Source organism: Pimephales promelas, chromosome 22, assembly GCF_988280905.1.
Source record: "Pimephales promelas chromosome 22, fPimPro1.hap1.1, whole genome shotgun sequence".
In the NCBI taxonomy this organism is placed as follows: Eukaryota; Metazoa; Chordata; class Actinopteri; order Cypriniformes; family Leuciscidae; genus Pimephales; species Pimephales promelas.
Genome location: NC_142790.1, coordinates 29335861 through 29349508, shown reverse-complemented (window position 1 = coordinate 29349508; position 13648 = coordinate 29335861).

Below are 13648 nucleotides of genomic sequence, written 5' to 3'. Positions count from 1 at the left end.
TTTTGAGTTTCCATAACTCAGCTCTGGAAGGGGCTAGAGCCTCCATTTTTGCACTCAGGTCTAAGTCTCATGGCCCTCTATCAGAATCCAGAGTTTTGGGAAGATTGGGGAAACTTAATTTTTCGCCCAAAAAAAAAACGTAAGGGGTACCACTGTCGTTTTTTTTTTTCGGGCCGAATTTTTGAGTTTCGATATCTCAGCTCTGGAAGGGGCTAGAGCCTCCATTTTTGCACTCAGGTCTAAGTCTCATGGCCCTCTATCAGAATCCAGAGTTTTTGGGAAGATTGGAGAAACTTAATTTTTCGCCCAAAAAAAAAAAACGTAAGGGGTACCACTGTCGTTTTTTTTCGGGCCGAATTTTTGAGTTTCCATATCTCAGCTCTGGAAGGGGCTAGAGCCTCCATTTTTGCACTCAGGTCTAAGTCTCATGGCCCTCTATCAGAATACAGAGATTTGGGAAGATTGGAGAAACTTAATTTTTCGCCCAAAAAAAAAACGTAAGGGGTACCACTGTCGTTTTTTTTTTCGGGCCGAATTTTTGTAAGTTTCGATATCTCAGCTCTGGAAGGGGCTAGAGCCTCCATTTTTGCACTCAGGTCTAAGTCTCATGGCCCTTTATCAGAATCCAGAGTTTTGGGAAGATTGGAGAAACTTAATTTTTCACCAAAAAAAAAAAACGTAAGGGGTACCACTGTCGTTTTTTTTTCGGGCCGAATTTTTGAGTTTCGATATCTCAGCTCTGGAAGGGGCTAGAGCCTCCATTTTTGTACTCAGGTCTAAGTCTCATGGCCCGCTATCTGAATCCAGAGTTTTGGGAAGATTGGAGAAACTTAATTTTTTGCCCAAAAAAAAACGTAAGGGGTACCACTGTCATTTTTTTTTTCGGGCCGAATTTTTGAGTTTCAATATCTCAGCTCTGGAAGGGGCTAGAGCCTCCATTTTTGCACTCAGGTCTAAGTCTCATGGCCCTCTATCAGAACCCAGAGTTTTGGGAAGATTGGAGAAACTTAATTTTTCGCCCAAAAAAAAAAAACGTAAGGGGTACCACTGTCGTTTTTTTTTTCGGGCCGAATTTTTGAGTTTCGATATCTCAGCTCTGGAAGGGGCTAGAGCCTCCATTTTTGCACTCAGGTCTAAGTCTCATGGGCCTCTATCCGAATCCAGAGTTTTGGGAAGATTGGAGAAACTTAATTTTTCGCCCCAAAAAAAAAAACGTAAGGGGTACCACTGTCGTTTTTTTTTTCAGGCCGAATTTTTGAGTTTCCATATCTCAGCTCTGGAAGGGGCTAGAGCCTCCATTTTTGCACTCAGGTCTAAGTCTCATGGCCCTCTATCAGAATCCAGAGTTTTGGGAAGATTGGAGAAACTTAATTTTTCTCCCAAAAAAAAAAAAACGTAAGGGGTACCACTGTCGTTTTTTTTTTTCGGGCCGAATTTTTGAGTTTCCATATCTCAGCTCTGGAAGGGGCTAGAGCCTCCATTTTTGCACTCAGGTCTAAGTCTCATGGCCCTCTATCAGAATCCAGAGTTTTGGTAAGATTGGAGAAACTTAATTTTTCGCCCAAAAAAAAAAACGTAAGGGGTACCACTGTCGTTTTTTTTTCGGGCCGAATTTTGGAGTTTCGATATCTCAGCTCTGGAAGGGGTTAGAGCCTCCATTTTTGCACTCAGGTCTAAGTCTCATGGCCCTCTATCCGAATCCAGAGTTTTGGGAAGATTGGAGAAACTTAATTTTTCGCCCCAAAAAAAAAAACGTAAGGGGTACCACTGTCGTTTTTTTTTCGGGCCGACATTTTGAGTTTCCATATCTCAGCTCTGGAAGGGTCTAGAGTCTCCATTTTTGCACTCAGGTCTAAGTCTCATGGCCCTCTATCAGAATCCAGAGTTTTGGGAAGATTGGGGAAACTTAATTTTTCGCCCAAAAAAAAAACGTAAGGGGTACCACTGTCGTTTTTTTTTTTCGGGCCGAATTTTTGAGTTTCGATATCTCAGCTCTGGAAGGGGCTAGAGCCTCCATTTTTGCACTCAGGTCTAAGTCTCATGGCCCTCTATCAGAATCCAGAGTTTTTGGGAAGATTGGAGAAACTTAATTTTTCGCCCAAAAAAAAAAAACGTAAGGGGTACCACTGTCGTTTTTTTTCGGGCCGAATTTTTGAGTTTCCATATCTCAGCTCTGGAAGGGGCTAGAGCCTCCATTTTTGCACTCAGGTCTAAGTCTCATGGGCCTCTATCCGAATCCAGAGTTTTGGGAAGATTGGAGAAACTTAATTTTTCGCCCCAAAAAAAAAAACGTAAGGGGTACCACTGTCGTTTTTTTTTCAGGCCGAATTTTTGAGTTTCCATATCTCAGCTCTGGAAGGGGCTAGAGCCTCCATTTTTGCACTCAGATCTAAGTCTCATGGCCCTCTATCAGAATCCAGAGTTTTGGGAAGATTGGAGAAACTTAATTTTTCTCCCAAAAAAAAAAAAACCGTAAGGGGTACCACTGTCGTTTTTTTTTTTCGGGCCAAATTTTTGAGTTTCCATATCTCAGCTCTGGAAGGGGCTAGAGCCTCCATTTTTGCACTCAGGTCTAAGTCTCATGGCCCTCTATCAGAATCCAGAGTTTTGGTAAGATTGGAGAAACTTAATTTTTCGCCCAAAAAAAAAAACGTAAGGGGTACCACTGTCGTTTTTTTTTCGGGCCGAATTTTGGAGTTTCGATATCTCAGCTCTGGAAGGGGTTAGAGCCTCCATTTTTGCACTCAGGTCTAAGTCTCATGGCCCTCTATCCGAATCCAGAGTTTTGGGAAGATTGGAGAAACTTAATTTTTCGCCCCAAAAAAAAAAACGTAAGGGGTACCACTGTCGTTTTTTTTTCGGGCCGACATTTTGAGTTTCCATATCTCAGCTCTGGAAGGGTCTAGAGCCTCCATTTTTGCACTCAGGTCTAAGTCTCATGGCCCTCTATCAGAATACAGAGATTTGGGAAGATTGGAGAAACTTAATTTTTCGCCCAAAAAAAAAACGTAAGGGGTACCACTGTCGTTTTTTTTTTCGGGCCGAATTTTTAAGTTTCGATATCTCAGCTCTGGAAGGGGCTAGAGCCTCCATTTTTGCACTCAGGTCTAAGTCTCATGGCCCTCTATCAGAATCCAGAGTTTTTGGGAAGATTGGAGAAACTTAATTTTTCGCCCAAAAAAAAAAAACGTAAGGGGTACCACTGTCGTTTTTTTTTCGGGCCGAATTTTTGAGTTTCGATATCTCAGCTCTGGAAGGGGCTAGAGCCTCCATTTTTGTACTCAGGTCTAAGTCTCATGGCCCGCTATCTGAATCCAGAGTTTTGGGAAGATTGGAGAAACTTAATTTTTTGCCCAAAAAAAAACGTAAGGGGTACCACTGTCATTTTTTTTTTCGGGCCGAATTTTTGAGTTTCAATATCTCAGCTCTGGAAGGGGCTAGAGCCTCCATTTTTGCACTCAGGTCTAAGTCTCATGGCCCTCTATCAGAACCCAGAGTTTTGGGAAGATTGGAGAAACTTAATTTTTCGCCCAAAAAAAAAAAACGTAAGGGGTACCACTGTCGTTTTTTTTTTCGTGCCGAATTTTTGAGTTTCCATATCTCAGCTCTGGAAGGGGCTAGAGCCTCCATTTTTGCACTCAGGTCTAAGTCTCATGGCCCTCTATCCGAATCCAGAGTTTTGGGAAGATTAGAGAAACTTAATTTTTCGCCCAAAAAAAAAACTAAGGGGTACCACTGTCGTTTTTTTTTCAGGCCGAATTTTTGAGTTTCCATATCTCAGCTCTGGAAGGGGCTAGAGCCTCCATTTTTGCACTCAGGTCTAAGTGTCATGGCCCTCTATCAGAATCCAGAGTTTTGGGAAGATTGGAGAAACTTAATTTTTCTCCCAAAAAAAAAAAACGTAAGGGGTACCACTGTCGTTTTTTTTTTCGGGCCGAATTTTTGAGTTTCCATATCTCAGCTCTGGAAGGGTCTAGAGCCTCCATTTTTGCACTCAGGTCTAAGTCTCATGGCCCTCTATCAGAATCCAGAGTTTTGGGAAGATTGGAGAAACTTAATGTTTTGCCCAAAAAAAAAAACGTAAGGGGTACCACTGTCGATTTTTTTTCGGGCCGAATTTTTGAGTTTCCATAACTCAGCTCTGGAAGGGGCTAGAGCCTCCATTTTTGCACTCAGGTCTAAGTCTCATGGCCCTCTATCAGAATCCAGAGTTTTGGGAAGATTGGGGAAACTTAATTTTTCGCCCAAAAAAAAAACGTAAGGGGTACCACTGTCGTTTTTTTTTTTCGGGCCGAATTTTTGAGTTTCGATATCTCAGCTCTGGAAGGGGCTAGAGCCTCCATTTTTGCACTCAGGTCTAAGTCTCATGGCCCTCTATCAGAATCCAGAGTTTTTGGGAAGATTGGAGAAACTTAATTTTTCGCCCAAAAAAAAAAAACGTAAGGGGTACCACTGTCGTTTTTTTTCGGGCCGAATTTTTGAGTTTCCATATCTCAGCTCTGGAAGGGGCTAGAGCCTCCATTTTTGCACTCAGGTCTAAGTCTCATGGCCCTCTATCAGAATACAGAGATTTGGGAAGATTGGAGAAACTTAATTTTTCGCCCAAAAAAAAAACGTAAGGGGTACCACTGTCGTTTTTTTTTTCGGGCCGAATTTTTGTAAGTTTCGATATCTCAGCTCTGGAAGGGGCTAGAGCCTCCATTTTTGCACTCAGGTCTAAGTCTCATGGCCCTTTATCAGAATCCAGAGTTTTGGGAAGATTGGAGAAACTTAATTTTTCACCAAAAAAAAAAAACGTAAGGGGTACCACTGTCGTTTTTTTTTCGGGCCGAATTTTTGAGTTTCGATATCTCAGCTCTGGAAGGGGCTAGAGCCTCCATTTTTGTACTCAGGTCTAAGTCTCATGGCCCGCTATCTGAATCCAGAGTTTTGGGAAGATTGGAGAAACTTAATTTTTTGCCCAAAAAAAAACGTAAGGGGTACCACTGTCATTTTTTTTTTCGGGCCGAATTTTTGAGTTTCAATATCTCAGCTCTGGAAGGGGCTAGAGCCTCCATTTTTGCACTCAGGTCTAAGTCTCATGGCCCTCTATCAGAACCCAGAGTTTTGGGAAGATTGGAGAAACTTAATTTTTCGCCCAAAAAAAAAAAACGTAAGGGGTACCACTGTCGTTTTTTTTTTCGGGCCGAATTTTTGAGTTTCGATATCTCAGCTCTGGAAGGGGCTAGAGCCTCCATTTTTGCACTCAGGTCTAAGTCTCATGGGCCTCTATCCGAATCCAGAGTTTTGGGAAGATTGGAGAAACTTAATTTTTCGCCCCAAAAAAAAAAACGTAAGGGGTACCACTGTCGTTTTTTTTTTCAGGCCGAATTTTTGAGTTTCCATATCTCAGCTCTGGAAGGGGCTAGAGCCTCCATTTTTGCACTCAGGTCTAAGTCTCATGGCCCTCTATCAGAATCCAGAGTTTTGGGAAGATTGGAGAAACTTAATTTTTCTCCCAAAAAAAAAAAAACGTAAGGGGTACCACTGTCGTTTTTTTTTTTCGGGCCGAATTTTTGAGTTTCCATATCTCAGCTCTGGAAGGGGCTAGAGCCTCCATTTTTGCACTCAGGTCTAAGTCTCATGGCCCTCTATCAGAATCCAGAGTTTTGGTAAGATTGGAGAAACTTAATTTTTCGCCCAAAAAAAAAAACGTAAGGGGTACCACTGTCGTTTTTTTTTCGGGCCGAATTTTGGAGTTTCGATATCTCAGCTCTGGAAGGGGTTAGAGCCTCCATTTTTGCACTCAGGTCTAAGTCTCATGGCCCTCTATCCGAATCCAGAGTTTTGGGAAGATTGGAGAAACTTAATTTTTCGCCCCCAAAAAAAAAAACGTAAGGGGTACCACTGTCGTTTTTTTTTCGGGCCGACATTTTGAGTTTCCATATCTCAGCTCTGGAAGGGTCTAGAGTCTCCATTTTTGCACTCAGGTCTAAGTCTCATGGCCCTCTATCAGAATCCAGAGTTTTGGGAAGATTGGGGAAACTTAATTTTTCGCCCAAAAAAAAAACGTAAGGGGTACCACTGTCGTTTTTTTTTTTCGGGCCGAATTTTTGAGTTTCGATATCTCAGCTCTGGAAGGGGCTAGAGCCTCCATTTTTGCACTCAGGTCTAAGTCTCATGGCCCTCTATCAGAATCCAGAGTTTTTGGGAAGATTGGAGAAACTTAATTTTTCGCCCAAAAAAAAAAAACGTAAGGGGTACCACTGTCGTTTTTTTTCGGGCCGAATTTTTGAGTTTCCATATCTCAGCTCTGGAAGGGGCTAGAGCCTCCATTTTTGCACTCAGGTCTAAGTCTCATGGGCCTCTATCCGAATCCAGAGTTTTGGGAAGATTGGAGAAACTTAATTTTTCGCCCCAAAAAAAAAAACGTAAGGGGTACCACTGTCGTTTTTTTTTCAGGCCGAATTTTTGAGTTTCCATATCTCAGCTCTGGAAGGGGCTAGAGCCTCCATTTTTGCACTCAGGTCTAAGTCTCATGGCCCTCTATCAGAATCCAGAGTTTTGGGAAGATTGGAGAAACTTAATTTTTCTCCCAAAAAAAAAAAACCGTAAGGGGTACCACTGTCGTTTTTTTTTTTCGGGCCAAATTTTTGAGTTTCCATATCTCAGCTCTGGAAGGGGCTAGAGCCTCCATTTTTGCACTCAGGTCTAAGTCTCATGGCCCTCTATCAGAATCCAGAGTTTTGGTAAGATTGGAGAAACTTAATTTTTCGCCCAAAAAAAAAAACGTAAGGGGTACCACTGTCGTTTTTTTTTCGGGCCGAATTTTGGAGTTTCGATATCTCAGCTCTGGAAGGGGTTAGAGCCTCCATTTTTGCACTCAGGTCTAAGTCTCATGGCCCTCTATCCGAATCCAGAGTTTTGGGAAGATTGGAGAAACTTAATTTTTCGCCCCAAAAAAAAAAACGTAAGGGGTACCACTGTCGTTTTTTTTTCGGGCCGACATTTTGAGTTTCCATATCTCAGCTCTGGAAGGGTCTAGAGCCTCCATTTTTGCACTCAGGTCTAAGTCTCATGGCCCTCTATCAGAATACAGAGATTTGGGAAGATTGGAGAAACTTAATTTTTCGCCCAAAAAAAAAACGTAAGGGGTACCACTGTCGTTTTTTTTTTCGGGCCGAATTTTTAAGTTTCGATATCTCAGCTCTGGAAGGGGCTAGAGCCTCCATTTTTGCACTCAGGTCTAAGTCTCATGGCCCTCTATCAGAATCCAGAGTTTTTGGGAAGATTGGAGAAACTTAATTTTTCGCCCAAAAAAAAAAAACGTAAGGGGTACCACTGTCGTTTTTTTTTCGGGCCGAATTTTTGAGTTTCGATATCTCAGCTCTGGAAGGGGCTAGAGCCTCCATTTTTGTACTCAGGTCTAAGTCTCATGGCCCGCTATCTGAATCCAGAGTTTTGGGAAGATTGGAGAAACTTAATTTTTTGCCCAAAAAAAAACGTAAGGGGTACCACTGTCATTTTTTTTTTCGGGCCGAATTTTTGAGTTTCAATATCTCAGCTCTGGAAGGGGCTAGAGCCTCCATTTTTGCACTCAGGTCTAAGTCTCATGGCCCTCTATCAGAACCCAGAGTTTTGGGAAGATTGGAGAAACTTAATTTTTCGCCCAAAAAAAAAAAACGTAAGGGGTACCACTGTCGTTTTTTTTTTCGTGCCGAATTTTTGAGTTTCCATATCTCAGCTCTGGAAGGGGCTAGAGCCTCCATTTTTGCACTCAGGTCTAAGTCTCATGGCCCTCTATCCGAATCCAGAGTTTTGGGAAGATTAGAGAAACTTAATTTTTCGCCCAAAAAAAAAACTAAGGGGTACCACTGTCGTTTTTTTTTCAGGCCGAATTTTTGAGTTTCCATATCTCAGCTCTGGAAGGGGCTAGAGCCTCCATTTTTGCACTCAGGTCTAAGTGTCATGGCCCTCTATCAGAATCCAGAGTTTTGGGAAGATTGGAGAAACTTAATTTTTCTCCCAAAAAAAAAAAACGTAAGGGGTACCACTGTCGTTTTTTTTTTCGGGCCGAATTTTTGAGTTTCCATATCTCAGCTCTGGAAGGGGCTAGAGCCTCCATTTTTGCACTCAGGTCTAAGTCTCATGGCCCTCTATCAGAATCCAGAGTTTTGGTAAGATTGGAGAAGCTTAATTTTTCGCCCAAAAAAAAAAAAACGTAAGGGGTACCACTGTTGTTTTTTTTTTCGTGCCGAATTTTTGAGTTTCCATATCTCAGCTCTGGAAGGGGCTAGAGCCTCCATTTTTGCACTCAGGTCTAAGTCTCATGGCCCTCTATCAGAATCCAGAGTTTTGGGAAGATTGGAGAAACTTAATTTTTCGCCCAAAAAAAAAAAACGTAAGGGGTACCACTGTCGGTTTTTTTTTCGGGCCGAATTTTTGAGTTTCGATATCTCAGCTCTGGAAGGGGCTAGAGCCTCCATTTTTGCACTCAGGTCTAAGTCTCATGGGCCTCTATCCGAATCCAGAGTTTTGGGAAGATTGGAGAAACTTAATTTTTCGCCCCAAAAAAAAAAACGTAAGGGGTACCACTGTCGTTTTTTTTTCAGGCCGAATTTTTGAGTTTCCATATCTCAGCTCTGGAAGGGGCTAGAGCCTCCATTTTTGCACTCAGGTCTAAGTCTCATGGCCCTCTATCAGAATCCAGAGTTTTGGGAAGATTGGAGAAACTTAATTTTTCTCCCAAAAAAAAAAAACCGTAAGGGGTACCACTGTCGTTTTTTTTTTTCGTGCCGAATTTTTGAGTTTCCATATCACAGCTCTGGAAGGGGCTAGAGCCTCCATTTTTGCACTCAGGTCTAAGTCTCATGGCCCTCTATCCGAATCCAGAGTTTTGGGAAGATTAGAGAAACTTAATTTTTCGCCCAAAAAAAAAACTAAGGGGTACCACTGTCGTTTTTTTTTCAGGCCGAATTTTTGAGTTTCCATATCTCAGCTCTGGAAGGGGCTAGAGCCTCCATTTTTGCACTCAGGTCTAAGTGTCATGGCCCTCTATCAGAATCCAGAGTTTTGGGAAGATTGGAGAAACTTAATTTTTCTCCCAAAAAAAAAAAACGTAAGGGGTACCACTGTCGTTTTTTTTTTCGGGCCGAATTTTTGAGTTTCCATATCTCAGCTCTGGAAGGGGCTAGAGCCTCCATTTTTGCACTCAGGTCTAAGTCTCATGGCCCTCTATCAGAATCCAGAGTTTTGGTAAGATTGGAGAAGCTTAATTTTTCGCCCAAAAAAAAAAAAACGTAAGGGGTACCACTGTTGTTTTTTTTTTCGTGCCGAATTTTTGAGTTTCCATATCTCAGCTCTGGAAGGGGCTAGAGCCTCCATTTTTGCACTCAGGTCTAAGTCTCATGGCCCTCTATCAGAATCCAGAGTTTTGGGAAGATTGGAGAAACTTAATTTTTCGCCCAAAAAAAAAAAACGTAAGGGGTACCACTGTCGTTTTTTTTTTCGGGCCGAATTTTTGAGTTTCGATATCTCAGCTCTGGAAGGGGCTAGAGCCTCCATTTTTGCACTCAGGTCTAAGTCTCATGGGCCTCTATCCGAATCCAGAGTTTTGGGAAGATTGGAGAAACTTAATTTTTCGCCCCAAAAAAAAAAACGTAAGGGGTACCACTGTCGTTTTTTTTTCAGGCCGAATTTTTGAGTTTCCATATCTCAGCTCTGGAAGGGGCTAGAGCCTCCATTTTTGCACTCAGGTCTAAGTCTCATGGCCCTCTATCAGAATCCAGAGTTTTGGTAAGATTGGAGAAGCTTAATTTTTCGCCCAAAAAAAAAAAAACGTAAGGGGTACCACTGTTGTTTTTTTTTTCGTGCCGAATTTTTGAGTTTCCATATCTCAGCTCTGGAAGGGGCTAGAGCCTCCATTTTTGCACTCAGGTCTAAGTCTCATGGCCCTCTATCAGAATCCAGAGTTTTGGGAAGATTGGAGAAACTTAATTTTTCTCCCAAAAAAAAAAAACGTAAGGGGTACCACTGTCGTTTTTTTTTTTCGGGCCGAATTTTTGAGTTTCCATATCTCAGCTCTGGAAGGGGCTAGAGCCTCCATTTTTGCACTCAGGTCTAAGTCTCATGGCCCTCTATCAGAATCCAGAGTTTTGGTAAGATTGGAGAAACTTAATTTTTCGCCCAAAAAAAAAAACGTAAGGGGTACCACTGTCGTTTTTTTTTCGGGCCGAATTTTTGAGTTTCCATATCTCAGCTCTGGAAGGGGCTAGAGCCTCCATTTTTGCACTCAGGTCTAAGTCTCATGGCCCTCTATCCGAATCCAGAGTTTTGGGAAGATTGGAGAAACTTAATTTTTTGCCCAAAAAAAAAAACGTAAGGGGTACCACTTAATTTTTCGCCCAAAAAAAAAAAAAACGTAAGGGGTACCACTGTCGTTTTTTTTTCGGGCCGAATTTTGGAGTTTCGATATCTCAGCTCTGGAAGGGGTTAGAGCCTCCATTTTTGCACTCAGGTCTAAGTCTCATGGCCCTCTATCAGAATCCAGAGTTTTGGGAAGATTGGAGAAACTTAATTTTTCACCCAAAAAAAAAACGTAAGGGGTACCACTGTCGTTTTTTTTTTCGGGCCGAAGTTTTGAGTTTCGATATCTCAGCTCTGAAAGGGGCTAGAGCCTCCATTTTTGCACTCAGGTCTAAGTCTCATGGCCCTCTATCAGAATCCAGAGTTTTGGGAAGATTGGAGAAACTTAATTTTTCGCCCAAAAAAAAAACGTAAGGGGTACCACTGTCGTTTTTTTTTCGGGCCGAATTTTTGAGTTTCGATATCTCAGCTCTGGAAGGGGCTAGAGCCTCCATTTTTGCACTCAGGTCTAAGTCTCATGGCCCTCTATCCGAATCCAGAGTTTTGGGAAGATTGGAGAAACTTAATTTTTTGCCCAAAAAAAAAACGTAAGGGGTACCACTGTCGTTTTTTTTTCGGGCCGAATTTTTGAGTTTCCATATCTCAGCTCTGGAAGGGGCTAGAGCCTCCATTTTTGCACTCAGGTCTAAGTCTCATGGCCCTCTATCAGAATCCAGAGTTTTGAGAAGATTGGAGAAACTTAATGTTTCGCCCCCCCCAAAAAAAACGTAAGGGGTACCACTGTCGTTTTTTTTTTCGGCCCGAATTTTTGAGTTTCCATATCTCAGCTCTGGAAGGGGCTAGAGCCTCCATTTTTGCACTCAGGTCTAAGTCTCATGGCCCTCTATCAGAATCCAGAGTTTTTGGAAGATTGGAGAAACTTAATTTTTCGCCCAAAAAAAAAAACGTAAGGGGTACCACTGTCGTTTTTTTTTCGGGCCGAATTTTTGAGTTTCGATATCTCAGCTCTGGAAGGGGCTAGAGCCTCCATTTTTGCACTCAGGTCTAAGTCTCATGGCCCTCTATCCGAATCCAGAGTTTTGGGAAGATTGGAGAAACTTAATTTTTCGCCCCAAAAAAAAAACGTAAGGGGTACCACTGTCGTTTTTTTTTTCAGGCCGAACTTTTGAGTTTCCATATCTCAGCTCTGGAAGGGGCTAGAGCCTCCATTTTTGCACTCAGGTCTAAGTCTCATGGCCCTCTATCAGAATCCAGAGTTTTGGGAAGATTGGAGAAACTTAATTTTTCGCCGAAAAAAAAAAACGTAAGGGGTACCACTGTCGTTTTTTTTTCGGGCCGAATTTTTGAGTTTCCATATCTCAGCTCTGGAAGGGGCTAGAGCCTCCATTTTTGCACTCAGGTCTAAGTCTCATGGCCCTCTATCAGAATCCAGAGTTTTGGTAAGATTGGAGAAACTTAATTTTTCGCCCAAAAAAAAAAACGTAAGGGGTACCACTGTCGTTTTTTTTTCGGGCCGAATTTTTGAGTTTCCATATCTCAGCTCTGGAAGGGGCTAGAGCCTCCATTTTTGCACTCAGGTCTAAGTCTCATGGCCCTCTATCAGAATCCAGAGTTTTGGGAAGATTGGAGAAACTTAATTTTTCGCCCAAAAAAAAAAAACGTAAGGGGTACCACTGTCGTTTTTTTTTCGGGCCGAATTTTTGAGTTTCGATATCTCAGCTCTGGAAGGGGCTAGAGCCTCCATTTTTGCACTCAGGTCTAAGTCTCATGGGCCTCTATCCGAATCCAGAGTTTTGGGAAGATTGGAGAAACTTAATTTTTCGCACCAAAAAAAAAAACTTAAGGGGTACCACTGTCGTTTTTTTTTTCAGGCCGAATTTTTGAGTTTCCATATCTCAGCTCTGGAAGGGGCTAGAGCCTCCATTTTTGCACTCAGGTCTAAGTCTCATGGCCCTCTATCAGAATCCAGAGTTTTGGGAAGATTGGAGAAACTTAATTTTTCTCCCAAAAAAAAAAAACGTAAGGGGTACCACTGTCGTTTTTTTTTTCGGTCCGAATTTTTGAGTTTCCATATCTCAGCTCTGGAAGGGGCTAGAGCCTCCATTTTTGCACTCAGGTCTAAGTCTCATGGCCCTCTATCAGAATCCAGAGTTTTGGGAAGATTGGAGAAACTTAATTTTTCTCCCAAAAAAAAAAAACGTAAGGGGTACCACTGTCGTTTTTTTTTTTCGGGCCGAATTTTTGAGTTTCCATATCTCAGCTCTGGAAGGGGCTAGAGCCTCCATTTTTGCACTCAGGTCTAAGTCTCATGGCCCTCTATCAGAATCCAGAGTTTTGGTAAGATTGGAGAAACTTAATTTTTCGCCCAAAAAAAAAAAAAACGTAAGGGGTACCACTGTCTTTTTTTTTTCGGGCCGAATTTTTGAGTTTCCATATCTCAGCTCTGGAAGGGGCTAGAGCCTCCATTTTTGCACTCAGGTCTAAGTCTCATGGCCCTCTATCCGAATCCAGAGTTTTGGGAAGATTGGAGAAACTTAATTTTTTGCCCAAAAAAAAAAACGTAAGGGATACCACTTAATTTTTCGCCCAAAAAAAAAAAAAACGTAAGGGGTACCACTGTCGTTTTTTTTTTCGGGCCGAATTTTTGAGTTTCGATATCTCAGCTCTGGAAGGGGTTAGAGCCTCCATTTTTGCACTCAGGTCTAAGTCTCATGGCCCTCTATCAGAATCCAGAGTTTTGGGAAGATTGGAGAAACTTAATTTTTCGCCCAAAAAAAAAAAAACGTAAGGGGTACCACTGTCGTTTTTTTTTTCGGGCCGAATTTTTGAGCTTCGATATCTCAGCTCTGGAAGGGGCTAGAGCCTCCATTTTTGCACTCCTGTCTAAGTCTCATGGCCCTCTATCAGAATCCAGAGTTTTGGGAAGATTGGAGAAACTTAATTTTTCGCCCAAAAAAAAAACGTAAGGGGTACCAATGTCGTTTTTTTTTTCGGGCCGAATTTTTGAGTTTCGATATCTCAGCTCTGGAAGGGGCTAGAGCCTCCATTTTTGCACTCAGGTCTAAGTCTCATGGCCCTCTATCCGAATCCAGAGTTTTGGGAAGATTGGAGAAACTTAATTTTTTGCCCAAAAAAAAAACGTAAGAACGTAAGGGGTACCACTGTCGTTTTTTTTTCGGGCCGAATTTTTGAGTTTCCATATCTCAGCTCTGGAAGGGGCTAGAGCCTCCATTTTTGCACTCAGGTCTAAGTCTCATGGCCCTCTATCAGAATCCAGAGTTTTGGTAAGATTGGAGAAACTTAA